This window comes from Tamandua tetradactyla, chromosome 6 (assembly GCF_023851605.1).
Source record: "Tamandua tetradactyla isolate mTamTet1 chromosome 6, mTamTet1.pri, whole genome shotgun sequence".
Taxonomy (NCBI): domain Eukaryota; kingdom Metazoa; phylum Chordata; class Mammalia; order Pilosa; family Myrmecophagidae; genus Tamandua; species Tamandua tetradactyla.
Genome location: NC_135332.1, coordinates 86,240,683 through 86,249,407, shown reverse-complemented (window position 1 = coordinate 86,249,407; position 8,725 = coordinate 86,240,683). Strand labels below are relative to the sequence as shown.

At 45.8% G+C, this 8,725-nt stretch overlaps 2 long non-coding RNA genes and 1 other non-coding gene across 3 annotated transcripts; all 3 read right to left on the bottom strand.

Annotated features, from left to right (window-relative positions):
• Positions 1 to 228: 228 nt before the first annotated feature.
• Positions 229 to 8,714, bottom strand: LOC143688579 (uncharacterized). Its single transcript, XR_013178145.1, has 3 exons — positions 8,321 to 8,714; positions 1,722 to 1,810; positions 229 to 368 (listed from the first exon to the last, which is right to left on the bottom strand). It is a non-coding gene; the product is annotated as an uncharacterized LOC143688579 (long non-coding RNA).
• LOC143689110 (U6 spliceosomal RNA) lies at positions 2,298 to 2,404 on the bottom strand. The gene has a single exon (XR_013178579.1). It is a non-coding gene; the product is annotated as a U6 spliceosomal RNA (small nuclear RNA).
• Positions 2,308 to 8,308, bottom strand: LOC143688581 (uncharacterized). Its single transcript, XR_013178146.1, has 2 exons — positions 6,396 to 8,308; positions 2,308 to 6,203 (listed from the first exon to the last, which is right to left on the bottom strand). It is a non-coding gene; the product is annotated as an uncharacterized LOC143688581 (long non-coding RNA).
• Positions 8,715 to 8,725: the final 11 nt, after the last annotated feature.

Here is an 8,725-nt window from a genome sequence, read left to right as displayed (position 1 = left end):
TCCCAGTTATGTGAAAGCCCTGGAGGGGCACCTGGCCCTGTGTTGGTTCAGCTGTTATTTTGAATGCCACAGCTCCCTTGTCATCTGTCTTTCCCACTAGAGGGTCACCCGGAGGGCAGGTGTGTCGATTTGAATCTGTTATGTATCGCAGAAAAACCATGTTTTAATCCTGAGCCAATCTTGTGGGGGGTAGTATTTGTTTAATCCTGATTCAATATTGCAGGTGGAAACTTTAAAATAGATATATTTTTATTGACAAATCTTCAGACGCATACATTCCGTACATGGTGTACAATCAACACTCACAGTATCATTACATAGTTGTGTGTTCATCACCATGATCATTTCTTAGAACATTTGCATCACTCCTGAAAAAGAAATAAAAAGAAAAAAAGAAAAACTCATTCATACCATACCCTTTACCCCTCCCTCTCATTGACCACTAGTATTTCCATCTACCCAATTTATTTTGCTCCTATTCTCCTTATTATTTACTTATTTTTATCCATATTTTCTATTCATCCACACCCTGGATAAAAGGAGCATTGGACACAAAGTTTTCACAATCACACAGTAACCTTATAAAAGTTATATCTTTGTATAATAGTCTTCAACAATCAATCCTACTGGAACACAACTCAACAGTTGCAGGTACTTCCTTCTAGCCCCTCCAATACACCATATATTTAAAAGGAATATTTATATAATGCGTAAAAATAACCTCCAGGATAACCTCTGAAACTTCTCAGCTACCGAAACTTTATTTTATAATTTCTCTCTTCCCCTTCTTGGTCAAGAAGGCTTTCTCAATCCCCTGATGCCAGGTCCCAGTTCATCCCAGTATTTCTTTCCCATGTTTCCAGGGAGATTACACCCCTGGGAGTCATGTCACATGGGGAACTCTGTTTACCTGCTGAGTTGACTTACAGAGAGGCTACCTCTGAGCAACAAAGAAGGTTCTTTGGGGGTAACTCTTTGGCCTGAAATTTTTTTTTTTTTCACATGGGCAGGCACTGGGAATCAAACCCAGGTCTCCAGCATGGCAGGCAGGAACTCTACCCACTGAGCCACGGTGGCCTGCTGATGACCTAGTTTTAAATAGGCTTAGCCTATTCTTTGCAGGAATAAGTTTCATGGGGGTGAACCCCAAGCTCGGGAGATCGGCCTATTGATTTGGTTGTCCCCACTGCTTGTGAGTGTTATCAGAAATTCTCCAAATGGGGAAGTTGAATCTTTGCCCCTTTCTCCCCATTCCCTTAAGGGGACCCTGCAAATACTTCTTTATTCACTGTCCAAATCACTCTGGGATGTATCAGGCCATCATAACAACCTGGACAAGCCAGCGAAATCTCAGGCCCTGTTCAAAATTCCCTGTACTTATGGTGTTCACCTAAACTGACCATACAAGTGAAATTAGGAAACGCGTTACCCAAATATAAATTTTGCACCAAATAAACATCTCCCCCTTTAGTCTCACATAGAACTTGAAGTTTTAAGATATGGACGATATCATCCTTTACCCTGTCTTCTGATACACCTTAGTCCTATCTAGATCAGCTTCCTTCATATCTCTACTTGAAGACTGATCACTTTTTCAACTTTTTAAACAATTCCTGTATGGGGTACTGCTGACTTTTTTTTTATTTTTTTTTATTTTTTATTTTTTTATTAACGGAAAGAAAAAAAAAGAAAGAAATTAACACAACATTTAGAAATCATACCGTTCTGCATATGCACTCAGTAATTCTTAACATCATCACATAGATGCATGATCATCGTTTCTTAGTACATTTGCATCGGTTTAGAGGAACTAGCAACACAACAGAAAAAGATATAAAATGTTAATATAAAGAAAAGAAATAAAAGTAGTAATAATAGTAAAAAACAACAACAACAAACAAACAAACAAACAAGCAAGCAAAAACAAAAAAAACCCTATAGCTCAGAAGCAGCTTCATTCAGTGTTTTAACATGATTACTTTACAATTAGGTATTATTGTGCTGTCCATTTTTGAGTTTTTGTATCTAGTCCTGTTGCACAGTCTGTATCTCTTCAGCTTCAGTTACCCATTGTCTTACCCTGTTTCTAACTCCTGCTGAACTCTGTTACCAATGACATATTTCAAGTTTATTCTCGAATGTCCGTTCACATCAGTGGGACCATACAGTATTTGTCCTTTAGTTTTTGGCTGGATTCACTCAGCATAATATTCTCCAGGTCCATCCATGTTATTACATGGTTCATAAGTTTATCTTGTCTTAAAGCTGCATAATATTCCATCGTATGTATATACCGAAAAAATATGGAACGCTTCACGAATTTGCGTGTCATCCTTGCGCAGGGGCCATGCTAATCTTCTCTGTATCGTTCCAATTTTAGTATATGTGCTGCCGAAGCGAGCACACTGCTGACTTTCATAGTTTCAGAGCTCTAACTCTGAGTCTCAGGCGTCACATAAATACTTGAAGTTTCTGGAAATGACAAGGTTATATGCAAACAGCTCAGTAGCTCAGAATTTAGAAATAACAGTTGCATATCCTGAATATATGTGCCTGCTGTAAGAGCTTACAGTCTAGGACCCTCTACAATAGGCCCCAACCTGATAACCCATGCTCTAAACTTCAGTATAGAGTTTTTTTGTACTATAGTTAGTACATATGAGTAAAGCATGAAAATATTTTTCTTTTTGTTTCTGACATTTCATTCAATTTACAGTCCTTAAGATTCATTCACCTGGTTGCATGCCTCACCACTTCATTCCTTCTAGTAGCTGCTCAGTAGTCCGTTGTGTGTATACACCACAGTTCCCCCTTCCATTCCTCAGTCTTTGCACCCTTAGGCCACTTCCATCCATTGTGAATCATGAACACTGAGTAGGTGGAAACTTTTTATTAGATTATCTCCACGGAGATATGGCACGACCAACTGTGGGTGTGATCTTTTGATTAGATGGAGATGTGACTCCACCCATTCCAGATAGGGTCTTGATTAGCTTACTTTTAAAGGAGTCTTTTTTTTTTTCATTGTATGTGTGTGAAGATTTCAAAAAAATTTTTATTAATAAAACCAATCAATATAAAATATGAACATCCTTTTTTATCACATAGTTGTATATTCATCATCATGATAATTTCTTAGAACATTTGCATCAATTCAGAAAAAGAAATAAAAAGACAACAGAAAAAGATTCATACATACCATACCCCTTACCCCTCCCTTTCCTTGATCAGTAGCATTTCAATCTACTAAATTTATTTTAACATTTGTTCCCCCTAGTATTTATTTATTTTTAATCCACGCGTTTTACTCATCTGTCCATAAGGTAGATAAAAGAAGCATTGGACACAAGATTTTCACAATCACACAGTCACATTGCAAAAGCTATATCATTATGCAATCATCTTCAAGAAACATGGCTACTGGAACACAGCTCTACATTTTCAGGCAGTTCCCTCCAGCCTCTGTTATGTTTTAACTAAAAAGGTGATCTCTATTTAATGTGTAAGAATAACCTCCAGGATAATCTCTCAACTCTGTTTGGAGTCTCTCAGCCACTGACACTTTATTTTATCCCATTTCTCTCTTCCCCATTTTGGTCGAGAAGGTTTTCTCAATCCCTTGGTGCTGAGTCCTAGCTCATTCTCGGATTTCTGTCCCACGTTGCCAGGAAGGTCCACACCCGTGAGTTATGTCCCACATAGAGAGGCGGAGGGCAGTGAGTTTGCTTGTCGTGTTGGCTGAGAGAGGCCACATGTGAACAACAAAAGAGGTTCTCTTGGGGGTGACTCTTAGACCTAATTTTAAGTAGGCTTAGCCTATCCTTTGTGGGATTAAGTTCATAAAAACAAACCCCAAGATTGGGGGCTCAGGCTATTGCTTTGGTTGTCCCCACTGCTTGTGAAAATATCAAGAATTCTCCACTTGGGGAAGTTGAATTATCCCCCTTTCTCACCATTCCCCCAAGGGGACTTTGCAAATACTTTGTTATTCACTGTTCAAATCACGCTGGGATTTATCGGGCATCACTCTGGACAAACCTACAAAATCTCATGTCCTACTCAAGGGTTCCATGTACTTATGGTGTTCAATTAAGCTGTCCACATAAGTTATGTTAGGAAATGCACTAGTCAAAATATAAATTTTGTATCAAATAAACATTTTTTGCTTTAAGTTAAAGTTTTAAAATATTAATTACCATCTATTTTCAACACCCTGCACTATTGACATCCTAAGGAGTCCTTTAAAAGAGGAAATATTTGGGAGAGGGCTGAGCAGAGCAGAGCTGACAGATGCTAACACATGGAGAACAGAGACACAGATGTGTGGAGATGCTTGGGGCCCAGCAGACATCACCATGAGACGTTAAGCAAGTCAGAACCTGGAGAGAGTCAAGGGAAGCCAAGTGATGAAAGCCTGCCCTGGAGAAGCAAAGTGAGGAACCCCCACAGGAACAGAGGCTGAAAGCAACAGAGCCCAGGAGCAAGGGAGCAGCAGATGACAGCCAGGTGACTGCCCAGCTGACAGGTGTTCTAGACATTATGGCCTTCCTTGAATTAAGGTGTCATTTCCTGGATGCCTCAGTCTGGACATTTTCATAGGCTTAGGACTGTAAACTTGTAACTTATTAAATTCCCTTTTGAAAGTTGCTCCATTTCTTTTCTCTTTTAAAAGTCATTCCATTGATATTGCATTCCAGATTAATACAAACTAATCCAGTATGTCCCTCACCCAGCTGCTTGCTCTCTGCTGCAGCCTTGCTGCCCAGAACAGTGCCTGGCTCACAGCAGGTACTCAGTGAATGTTTGCTGAATGAATGACTGAATCCTGGCCCCCAAGAGGACAACGGGCTTCCCCTAAGCCGGGGGTTGGGGAGGGCACCTAGACCCCTCCTCCTGATTTTGCAGCCATTTCTAAAACCCGCCACGTGGACATTTCTTGTGCACTGCTCTAGGCACTGTGTTATAAGCCTCATCCTGTGAAATGCTCATGAAATCCTCCGAGGTAGTTACTGTCCATGGATCCCTTCTTACATAAGGGGAAACTAAGGCACGGGGAAGGTAATATCACCCAGTCCACAGCTAGTAAAGGAAAGAGGTGTGTCTAGACCCACAACTGACCCCTGGTTGAAAACCACCCGGTTTTGCCAATTGCACTCAGAATGCAAGCCAGCCTGCTCACCCTGGTCAATAAGGCTTTGTGTCCTCGGCCTCGCCTCCTCACTGAGCTTGTACCCTTCCTCCTGCGGGGGGCCGGGTACAGCCATCCCAGCCCCAAGTCCCATCTCTGCCTGGAATGCTCTGCCCTGACCTTTGCAAGGCTGGCCTCGACTTGTCACTTAGGGTCTGCTCAGCCATCCCCTCCTCTATGGGAAGAAGCCTGCCCAGCACATTGCAGCTGCTCGGGCACGGGGCAGAGGGGTGAAGGAATGCATACCTGGATGTCTGGGCCGGCATCCCAGCTCTCCACCATTGAGGCGCCTCCCCCACCCCCACCGTGCCCTTCACTCCTTGCACGCTCCGCACAGAGCCGAATGCAGATTTAATTGTGTTAGTTATTGGAACCAGCTAGAACGCTTCCGTTTTAGAGCTGGAGGGAACTTTAGGTTTTGTCCTGTAGTGGTTTCAACCCAACGCCCCAGCTGGCTTCAACCTGCTCATCTGACACCTGGAGAAACCGAGGTCGTGACCTGCTGGAGGCTGTGTGACTGGTCACGGGGCCAGGCACACATGGGCCGGCTCTTTTCCTGCTTCCTGGTGGGAAAGACAGCCCCCAAGGAGCATGGGGGTCACCCAGGGTCACTCAGCTTCCAGGGCAGAGCCGGGGCTGGGCAGGTCCCTTCAGGAGGACAGGTCCCTCTCGTGATCAGTTGTGCCCTCTGGCCTCATCCCTCCACCGTTGCCCCTCCATGGAATGAGCTGGCCCGTCCTCGGGTCCCATCCCAGCAGTTCCTGTTTCCGGGGCAGCCGGCCAAGGACTGCAATTCCCAAGCAGCAGCTGGGTGAGGGGTTCCCAGGGGATGGGCGGGCCACCAGGCCTGCAGAGCCTGCACAAAGCGAGGAAGCCTGATGCCACCAGAGGAAAGTAAACAGGAGGACACTTCCTCTTTCACTTCCACGGGCTTGCTTCAGAAGGTACACAGGCTGCAGAAAAGCTTCCTTTCCAGCCCGGACAGGGCCTCGGGCTGCTCTTCTGGGGCTGCTGCCTTGAGGGGAGGAGAGGGTTGAAAACAAACAAAACAGGGAGTCTCCTAGAGTGGACAGTGCTGGAATTCCAGAGCTATAGGGAACAGCCCTCACCTTCTCCCAAACCCACTTAACAGATGAAGAAACCGAGTCCCAGGGGGTTTAAACAAATCCTGAGCAGATGACTCAGGGGGCTCATAGCTGCCTCTCACCTGGACAAGTCCTCAAGCTGTGGTTTGCACCCACATTTTCTCCCTGCGCTGTGGCAGCTGTCTGTATTTTCACCACCGAAAGTTGGCTTTTTTGGGGGGGCAGCTGGGCTGGAGCAGGAAGAATGCCAAAGTTAGGAGACTCAGCCTCACTTCTGGCATGGCTATCGATTTGAGCAAGTCATTTACCTCTCCGATCCCAATCTCCTCCCCTATAAAGTAGCTGTTGTGTAGCTACTGGGAGAACTAATGAGACAATATACATAAAGAGTCCAGTCGGGAGCCTGGCCCCTTGTCACTGTTTTCTAGAGAACAGAGATAAAGGCTACAGTTTCTGCAGTGATTAGGATTAGATTAGGCTAACCCCAAATAACCTTGGTTTCCACAAGATACAAGTTTGTTTCTCTCTCCCATAAAATCGCCTGGAACGACACAGCCCAGGGCTGATGTGGCTGGCTGCTGGATCCAGCCATCACGTCTCAGCTCCAGGAGCAGGAAGGAAGAAGGAAATGCATAAAGACTTTCCTAGAAGCCTCACCCAGTGACTCCTCACCTACTTCTACTTTAAAGGAAGGCTGAGAATCTAGCTAGGTGCATTGCCACCCCATGTGAATAGGAGAAATGAGAGCAGTGGATATTTGGTAGGAGATAAGGAGTCTCTGGCACACACTCCTGACAGAATGGTCTCGAAAAATAGATCATAATCATGGCTGGCTAAGTGCTTTAGCTATAATCATTAAACTAACATGAGGAACTGTTATGGACTATTGGGAAAAATTAAATTAAATGAATTTTTAAAATGCAATTTGATTGAGATATATTTCGATAGCACAGAGACGATCTGAAGTGTACAATCACTGGCTCGCAGTATCATTACCCAGTTGTACCCACAGCCCCAAGAACATATTTAGAACATTTTCGTTACTCCAGAAAAGAAATAAAAAAAAAAGAAAGAAAACCTTAATCCTGCCATACTCCTTACCCCCCCCGATATTATTCCATATTATTGACCCATAGTGTTGGTGTGGTACATTCGCCACTGTTGATGAAAGAGTATTAAAATATCACTGTCAACTATAGTTTGCAATAGGTATATTTTCCCCCAGAAACTCCTCTATTATTAACTCTTTATAATAATGTTATACATCCGCTCTCGTTCATGAAAGGACTTTTTCATATTTGTGTGGTTAATCGCAAACATTGTTCACACCAGATTCATGTGTTGTATATTCCTGTGTTTCATCCTCCCACTCTAAACCTCCCTTCCACCCCGCTCCCACACCACTCAGCACTGCTAAGTGTTCTCATGGCAACATGCTACCCTCACCTCTGTCCATTTCCAAATGAAATTAATTGAATCTTTAAAATGACCCTCGACAAATCGTTTGCAGATGGCCGAGGTAGTGGGAAGGCGGGTTGACCCCAGAACTTCTGTTTCCTCGTCTGCCCAGTGGAAATTGTGAGATGGCAGAAACTGCCGCGTCCCAGCCATGTCCCCCCACATCTCTGCTTCCCGAACATGCCAGCGCTGCCCCTTGCCAGCCTCGTCATTCTGTATGGACGTGTCGGGCATTACTGGGGGTGAGGGAGGACAAGCACCCCAGCTCCCCCGGCCCTCGGGTGGGACGCTCCGAGACCGGCTCCACCATGGCCCTGACAGCACCCACGAGATCGTGCCCGAGGTGCTCGTGACCTGGGGTGACGAGCCTGTCCGGGGCTTGTGTGGAAGGGCCCATACCGTTGGGGGGTGGGGGGCAGAGCTCTTCACCCTTCTACAGCCCCTTTCCTCTCACTACACCTCTCCCCCCTCCCCGGGGTGCCCCTGCCACCTCCCCGGGGCCACATCCCCCCAAAACAACTTGCCCTTGAGAGACTGTCACAGGCTCTGCTTTCTGAGCCCCAACTAAGGCAAGGAAGCTCTGCCTCACCTGTGCTGCACGTTTTAGGGGGGCCAGTGAGATCCCAGTGAAGATTCCTACACGGAGACGCCTGGTACCCAGCGAGCCTTTTCCCGGTGATCAGAGTCACAGCTCCAGGAAAGGGCCCCGGGCAGGCGCGTTTTGAAGGGGTGCGGGGTGGGGATGAGTGGAAAGGGCAGGACAGAGCAAGACCCACTGCGGGCGTGCGGGGTGGGGGCGGCACCCGAGCCCTCGAAGGACCTGCCCCGTGGCTGGGAGGCCTGCATGCCCCTCTTAGGTTCCAGTGCCCGGCCCACCCGAGTGAACACAGCCCTCAGGGTCCCACTTTGCCACCAGTAGGTCTGGGAGCTCAGGTTTTCAGGCGGGACGGGGTCACGCGCTCTCCCTGGATCCACCTATTAACCTGGAGTCCTG